The following is an 8,890-nucleotide window of genomic DNA, read 5'->3' as shown; positions in this document are numbered from 1 at the left end:
TTTCTCCTGTGACCCACCCTTCTGCCCAGGAGCCCAATGGGAGTGCTTCTTCCCTCCCCTATCTGGGGTAAGGTAGGGGTGGAGGTGGGGGGGGAGCCTCATGCGGCATGAGGGTTGCAGTTTGGGCACTCGGTCTCTAAAAGTTTCATCATCACTGTCCTAGCTCTTTCTCATATATAACATTCTATCTCTCATTTATAGGCCCTTGGGATAGTTGTCCCATGTGTCTTGAATGTACTCTTTCCTTACCAATGCCATTTAGGTTCTCTAGATCCTTTTAAGGTTCAGCCCAAGTACCATCTCTTTTTTTTTTAATTCCTACCTTGCATCTTAAAATCAATACCCCAACGAATGTCCTTTGATTGGGGAATGGCTGAACAAATTGTGGTATCTGTTGGTGATGGAATACTATTGTGCTCAAAGGAATAATGAACTGGAGGAATTCCATGTGAACTGGAATGACCTCCAGGAATTGATGCAAAGTGAAAGGAGCAGAGCCAGAAGGACAACGTACACAGAGACTGATACACTGTGGTAAAATCAAACATAATGGACTCCTCTACTAGCAGCAATGCAAGGATCCAGAGCAAGGCTGAGGGACTTATGAGAAAGAAAACTATCCACATTCAGAGGAAGAACTGTGGGGGCAGAAACACAGAAGAAAAACGACTGCTTGAACACAAAGGCTGATGGGGATATTATTGGGGATGGAGACACTAAACGATAACTCTAGTCCAACTATCAATAATATGGAATTAGGTCTTAATCAATGATACATGTAAAACCCAGTGGAATTGTGTGTCGGCTAAGGGGGGCTGGGGGGTTGGGAGAGAGGGAAAGAACATGAATATGTAACTATGGAGAAATATTCAAAATAAAAATTTAAAAAAAATCAATACTCCAAGACAGAAGAGTGGTTAAGAGTTAGGCAGTGGAGGTTAAGTGATTTGCCCAGGGTCACACAGCTAAGAAGTATCTGAAGTCACATTTGAACCCAGGACTTCTTATGTCCAGGTCTGGCTCTCTATCCATTGAACCACCTAGCTGCCCTTCAAGCACCATCTTTTTAATAAAGCCTTTCCTGATCCCTCCAGGTACTAGTGTTTTCTTCCCATCATTATCTTGTTTCTACTGTAGTGTTTGGACAGTAGATAGATGATGCCAGATAGAAAGATATGTATGTATGTAGGTGTAGATTCATGTTGTCTCCCCCAGCTAGACTGTAAGCTCTTTGAAGCAGGGAGTATCCCCAGCACCTCTCAGAGTGCCTGGCATAGAGCAGTCATTTGCTAACTACTTTATTGGGTAACTGAGTAAATGTAACTAGGGATAAGGGTAACTGGTCTAGGGGAAGGCCACTAGCTGTTGTGACTAACATCCATTCAGTTTGAATACAAAGATAATAAGGTACCAAGACTCCAGAGGGGAAATGAAACCTCGTGTAGCAACTGACCAGGCTGCTGTGGACATGGTGCCCTGGATTATCGTGACACAGGAAAACGAGAGCCGTAGCCTGCTGTGGATTTCAGGTTGGGGACAGTCCAGCCTAGGGAGGATGGGTGGAGCCAGCAGAGGCGATGAGACATGCGAAGGACCAGCTAAGAAATGGCCTTGAAAAGGGAAATTCAAGAAATCATAACCATTCTTTTTATTTTTTCAAGATAGACGATTGCTTTGGAACTATGGGGGAAACATGATTACTTCTTTTCCCACATGACACCCCCTGGAAAGTAGGTGGTACAAATAGTATGTTTCCCATCATATGGATGATGCTATATATATAACTTGCTCAAGGTCACACAATTAGAACCAAAATTTGAACTCCTCTCCCAGTGCCAAATACAGCACTATCTTGTGCATTACACTTTCTTTGGTATTCTAGATCTGGAAGGGACCTTGGGGATTATCTAGTCTATCCCCTTCATTTTACAGAGAAGAAAATGAAGGATCAGAGAGAGGAAATGACCCAGCAGAAGTACAAAACTGGAACCAGGCCCTAGGCCCTTGATGGCAAACCTATGGCACACATGTCAGTACTGACACACGTAGCCATTTTCAATGATACACAGCTGCATACAGAGAAGTATGGGGCTACATGCCAAAATTATGGTTTTTTCCAGTGGAATTGTGCATCGGCTAAGGGGGTTTAGGGGGGCTTGGGGGAGAGGGAAAGAACATGAAACATGTAACTAGGGGGAAATATTTAAAAGAAAATTTTAAAAGGAAAAGAAAAGAAAAGATCAATTAAAAAAAAAGAAATTATGGGGCAGCTGGGTAGCTCAGTGGATTGAGAGCCAGGCCTAGAGACAGGAGGTCCTAGGTTCAAATCCAGCCTCAGACATTTCCCAGCTGTGTGACCCTGGGCAAGTCACTTGACCCCCATTGCCTACCCTTACCACTCTTCCACCTATAAGTCAATACACAGAAGTTAAGGGTTTAAAATTAAAAAAAATTTAAAAAAAGAAATTATAGTGTTTTTTTTTCTCAAAGTGACACACCACCCGAGTTAGGCTTGGATTTTTGGCGAATTTTGACACATCAAGCTCAAAAGGTTGCCCCAACCACTGCTCTAGGCCTCCTGCTTTTCCCCTAACATCACAGCTGATTCTCCTCACGTTGGGCTCAGTGAACCCCGGTCTGTCCCAATTAACCCGCAAACAACAGAAGGCTGTGCTTTAGTAAGTAAATATGGTTCTCATGATAAAAACAGAAGAGAGGCCAGAAGGAAGGACATGGAGCCCAATGATGGCAAAGTTGTAGCTGATGACCCCAGAAAGGTAAAATGAAAAGCTATTTAAAAAGAACTGAGGGGCAGCTGGGTGGTTCAGTGGATAGAGCACCAGGCCTAGAGACAGGGGGTCCTGGTTCAAATCCGGCCTCAGACACTTCCCAGCTGTGTTTCCCTGGGCAAGTCACTTGACCCCCCTTGCCTAACCCTTACCGCTCTTCTGCTTTGGAGCCAATACACAGTATCTATTCTAAGACAGAAGGTAAGAGTTTTACATAAAGGAAGCTGGGTTCTGAGTGATTAAAAGCCAGGGATGAGTCTGGAGACAGATCATGAGCAGTCGAAGATAACAGCTAGGTTGCAGCCTGGGTGACTGGGAGATGTTTTCGAAAGGTTCTCCTGCAACAAGACACCTTCCATGAATATGTTCAGATAATGTTAGATTCCCTCAGTGACACAAGCTCAAACATGACTCTGCTCAGTGCTATTCTAACATTGTGAAGCAGGGACAGCAACCAAAGGTGTTTGCTCCATGATGTCTCCAACCGTCTTCTGTCCAAGTGTTACCTGTAGATAGCGAGGATCCCCCAACTGCCCCCCGCTCTGGAATAGAGTCCTTGCTGAGGTCCGTGGCCACTCAAGAGACATCAGCATAGCAGTGTATATGGAGAAGAGCCAGTGGATCCCAACTTCAGATTGCCCAGATTATGGCATTCCGTTGGATAGCCAGTCCTTAGAGTTAGTCTATCAGTACATACATGGTACAGTGGGTGAAGCGCTACACCTGAAATCATAAAGGACCGAGTGCAAATCCATCCTCAGACACTTGGGTGGCTCTGGGCGAGTCACTTAACCCCTGGCTACCTTGGTTTCAACATCTGTAAAATGGAGATAATAGTAGCGTCTCTTTCACGGGGTTATTGTGAAAATCAAATGAGATGTTTGTAAGGTGAATGCTAGTTATTGTTATTATTATTAGGCCTGTACAAGCACTGCAGAGGGCCAATGAGCTAGACTTAGATTTGAATAGGAGGAAAAGAGCAGGTGAAATCTTATTTGGAAAACTTTCCTGGGGTTGACTTTTCAGCTGCTACTTGGCACTAAAGTCCCTGATTTTAACAGTGATCTTCTCCTGATGATGCTACAGTTTTGCAATCATAGTAATCACCACGATCTTCCAAGAATTAAAAATTGCAAGTGACACCGAGGACAACGGGGAGATATATGGAGTGTGGCAAATGACCGTTGATGACTTTTGAGCACAAAGTAGCATCAAAGATATCCACCAGGAGGGGTGTGATCAGAAAAGGAGAGGGGCTTCAAAAAAGCAAATTAGGTCACGTGGTATTCTCATTGGCTTTGGTATGTGGTTGATTTCCCACAAACCAGATCCAGAACGTATCTCGTGGTAGATAGCCGTGCTAAAAGTTTCCTGTGAAAGAGCCTTGGCAAGCCTGGAGATACCCAGGATTGTAAGTAGCAAAGGGCTTTGGAAACCTTCTAAGTCAATCCCCCTCCATTTCATACGGGAGGAAAATGAGGCACCAAGAGGGGACGTAAGGGCACATGAACGGCAGATGGCAGAGGAAGGATTTCGACTCCCTTCCACTTACTCTAAATCCAAAGCGCTTTCCATTTCACCCAGCAAATGGAAGGAAAATTTGGAGCAACAAGAGAAATGAGATTGCAATTGACCTCTAGGTGACTGAGACAAGATCACTTCTCATTCTTCAGTGAATGGACCTCCATGCTGTTGATATCACAAGCATTTAACACGTATTTACTGTGCCCAGGAATCTATGATGGAGATACAGCCTTTAAATAAGATAAAATCCTTGTTCTCACAGAGATTATACTCTGATAGGCAGAAAAAGCACAAACACACACACACACACACACACACACACACACACACAGATTGATAGACTGAGAGACAAATTAGAGAGACAAACAGACAGATAGTCAGACAGATAGAAAGACAGATAGATGGACAGATAGACAGACAGACAAATAGACAGACACTGTCTGTGTATCTGTCTGTCTGTCGCTCTGATTATCTGTCCATTTGTCTGCCCTATCTGTCTATCTGTCTGTCTATCTGTCTGGTTGTCTATTTGTCCACCTGTCTGTCTATTTGTCTGCCTGTCAATCTGTCTGTCTGTCTGTGTGTCTGTCTATCTCTCTGTCTGTCTATCTGTCTGTGTGTCTATCTGTCTTTGTGTCTGTCTTTGTGTCTGTCTGTCTGTCTATCTGTCTGTCTTTCTATCTGCTTGTCTTTCTATCTGTCTTTCTGTCTATCTGTTTGTCTATCTGTCTGTCTATCTCTGTCTATTTGTCTGTCTGTCTATCTGTCAATCTGTCTGTGTGTCTGTTTATCTGTCTTTCTGTCTGCCTATCTGTTAGTCTGTCTGTCTATCTGCCTGTCTTTCTATCTGTTTGTCTATCTGTCTGTCTATCTTTCTGTCTGTCTATCCCTCTGTCTGTCTGTCTATCTGTCTGTGTGTCTGTCTATCTTTCTGTCTGTTTATGTCCATCTGTCTGTCTACCTGTCTGTCTATCTGTTTGTCTGTCTGACTGTCTATCTGTCTTGTGTCTGTATGTCTGTCTATCTGTCTATGTGTCTGTATGTCTGTCTGTATGTCTGTCTGTGTGTCTATCTGTCTGTCTGTCTGTCTGTCTATCTTTCTGTCTGTCTGTCTGTCTGTCTATCTGTTTATGTCCATCTGTCTGTCTGTCTGTCTGCTGTCTATCTATTGATCTGTTTTTCTGTCTATCTGCCTATCTGTCTGTTTATCTATCTCTCTCTCTTTTAGACAGAGATAGATATCTTTCTATTTATATATCTGTCTATTTCTGTTTTATATCTATCTATCTATCTATCATCTATCTATCTATCTATGTCTATCTATCTGTCTATCTGTCTGTGTATCTGTCTGTGTGTCTGTCTGTCTATCTGTCTGTCTGTCTATCTATCTGTCTGTCTGTTTGTCTATCTGTCTGTCTATCTATCTGCCTATCTATCTTTCTGTCTGTCTGTCTATCAATCTGTTTTTCTGTCTGTTTATCTATCTGTCTATCTCTCTCTTTAAGACAGAGAGACAGATATCTTTCTATTTATATATCTATCTGTCTGTCTGTCTTATCTCTATCTATCTCTGTCTATCTGTCTGTGTGTCTATCTGTTTATCTGTCTGTCTGTGTATCTGTCTGTGTGTCTATCTGTCTATCTATCTGTCTGTCTCTCTATCTATCTGCCTATCTATCTATCTGTCTGTCTGTCTATAGATCAGTTTTTCTGTCTGTTTATCTATCTGTCTAGCTATCTGCCTGTCTATCTCTTTAAGACAGAGATAGACAGACAGATATCTTTCTATTTATATATCTGTCTATCTCTGTTTTATCTCTATCTATCTATCTATCTATCTATCTATCTATCTATCTATCTATCTATGTCTATCTATNTATCTATCTATCTATCTATCTATCTATCTATCTATCTATCTATCTATGTCTATCTATCTGTCTATCTGTGTGTCTGTCTATCTGTGTGTCTGTGTATCTGTCTGTGTGTCTATCTGTCTGTCTGTTTGTCTATCTCTGACTGTCTATCTATCTGCCTACCTATTTTTCTGTCTGTCTGTCTATCAGTCTGTTTATCTATCTGTCTGTCTATCTCTCTCTTTAAGACAGAGATAGACAGATATCTTTCTATTTATATATCTATCTGTCTATCTGTCTGTGTGTCTATCTGTTTATCTTGTCTGTCTATCTGTCTGTGTGTCTGTGTGTCTATCTGTCTATCTGTATGTCTATTTATCTGCCTATCTATCTGTCTGTCTGTCTATAGATCTGTTTTTCTGTCTGTTTATCTATCTGCCTATCTCTCTATCTAGCTGCCTGTCTATCTCTTTAAGACAGAGATAGACAGATATCTTTCTATTTATATATCTATCTGTCTTATCTCTATCTATCTGTCTGTCTGTCTGTCTGTGTCTGTCTGTCTGTCTATCTATCTATCTACCTATCTACATCTGTCTCTGTCTATCTGTCTGTCTGTCTTTCTGTCCATCTGTCTTTCTGTCTGTCTGTGTATCTGAAGGAAGATAAATATCTATTTATCTATCTATCTGTTTATCTCCCTTGTCTAGCTATGTCTATCTATCTCTGTCAGACAGACAGACAGACAGATAGATAGAGAAAGAAAGAAAGAAAGAAAGAAAGAAAGAAAGAAAGAAAGAAAGAAAGAAAGAACCAAACATATATATTTGTAGCACCAAACATTTTGGGGTGTCTATGTATATACGTATATGGGCAAGTAGGTGGCCCAGTGGACCGAGAAACTTTCCTGGAATCAGGACAACCCATTAAAATCTGGCTTCAGACATTTACTAGCTGTGTGACCCTGGGCAAGTGACTTCACTCTACTGGCCTCGGTTTCCTCATCTGTCAGATGAGCCGGAGAAGGAAATAGGAAACCACCCCAGTAACTTTGCCAAGAAAATCCCAAAGCGGGGACACGTTTGAACAACAAACCATATATGCAGAGATACACAAATATCCTTTGGTGCAATAGACACATGGATATTTCCTGCTACAACAGCATTTCTTCTTGACCACACTTTTCTTACCCAAACATACTGTAAGCCTTCGAGAAAGGAGGGGAAAGAAATACATTTTTGTATGAAGGTAGTTTCATGAATTATAAAATGTGTCTTAAACAGAAATGCCAATAAGCACCAGAACGTGATTTATTTTCTAAAACATATAGTTGCCTTTGCTGCATTTTGTTCAAAACATGGCCCTAAATCATTTGAATGTAATAACAAAATGACTCAACCGAAGATTTGATTAACTCTTATTAAATCATTAATGGGTTTATGACTCTATTGAAATCTCAGGACTAGCAGCAGGCTCTCAATGAGCTCTTCTTTGTTGAGTAACAAGACTTCAGAAAGATGTTTTCATGAAGCAGGGGCACAATGTACCCAGTGCCTCATTTTTCAAGGGTACACCTTGACCTAAATGAGGTTCATTTCTGAGGACAAAGAAAAACAACTTATCTCCCATAATACAGAGTCGGCTGCTACAGAGAGAGGAAAATGGCTTATCTTGTTCATTTTTCACATGGTCTAAGAAAGACAAGGAAGCTTCCTCCATGCTCCCTCCCTCCCCCGGCCCCCCCTTACTAGGCAGGGTTCACCATCTCCTTTCTCGTCTTTTCTTTGGCCCTCATAATGCATTGTATATAATTAAGAGAGAAACAAAACATCTTCTGTGGTTGATTCTGAGTGTGCTTGTTAATTTGCCCAATAATTTAGCATCTGCATTTTAGTGCCACAGAGATGCTAAGAAAATGGCCTTTGGAAAATGCATCTCTCTTGTCTGTTTCAATAGACAAGAGGCAATAGGGGCCCTGTAACTGGTTCAGTTCCATTCATTCATTTAGTAAATATTTCTCTTGTACCTCTAAGTATCTAACCCTGTGCAAAGGAGCTGTCAGAGATACAAAAAGCCTAAGACAGACTCTTACAATCCAACTGGAGACATTATATACATATGAAAAGATAAATAATAATTCATAGACTCATAGAATTACAGAATGGGAGAGATGAAATGGACCTGACATGCCTCCCGAGCCCAGGAGTTCTTAACCTGAGTTTCATGAACTTGGTTTTTTGTTGTTGTTTTTCCTTTTTTTTTCTTTTTCAAATTTTAATTATCGTATGTCAGTATAATTGGTCTCCTTTGTAATCCTATGCATTTTATTGTCCACATTTAAAGAAACTATTCAGATTTGTGAGAAGCGGCCCATAGGCTTTATCACATCATCATCAAAGCAGTCCAGGACCCCCCAAAAGATGGAAGAATCCCTGGGACTTAGTCCAAGCTCTCAAGCAATACAGCCCTCTTTTCTACCAAGTCCCTGAGCATGGGTGCAAAGACCCCTCTTGTCATCCTGGGCAAGTCATTGCCCCCTGATGTCATCTGTAAAATGGAGGGTGATAATGCTTGTGTAACCTACCTCAACATGTTATATATATATATTTTAAATATATATATAATATGTATAATTATATATAGTATATATGCTATATACTATATATTTTTGTATGTATGCATTATATATAGTATATAATCTATGACACATAGACTATATATTTT

This window comes from Gracilinanus agilis, chromosome X (assembly GCF_016433145.1).
Source record: "Gracilinanus agilis isolate LMUSP501 chromosome X, AgileGrace, whole genome shotgun sequence".
Lineage (NCBI taxonomy): Eukaryota > Metazoa > Chordata > Mammalia > Didelphimorphia > Didelphidae > Gracilinanus > Gracilinanus agilis.
Note: the sequence above shows the minus strand (reverse complement) of the source record.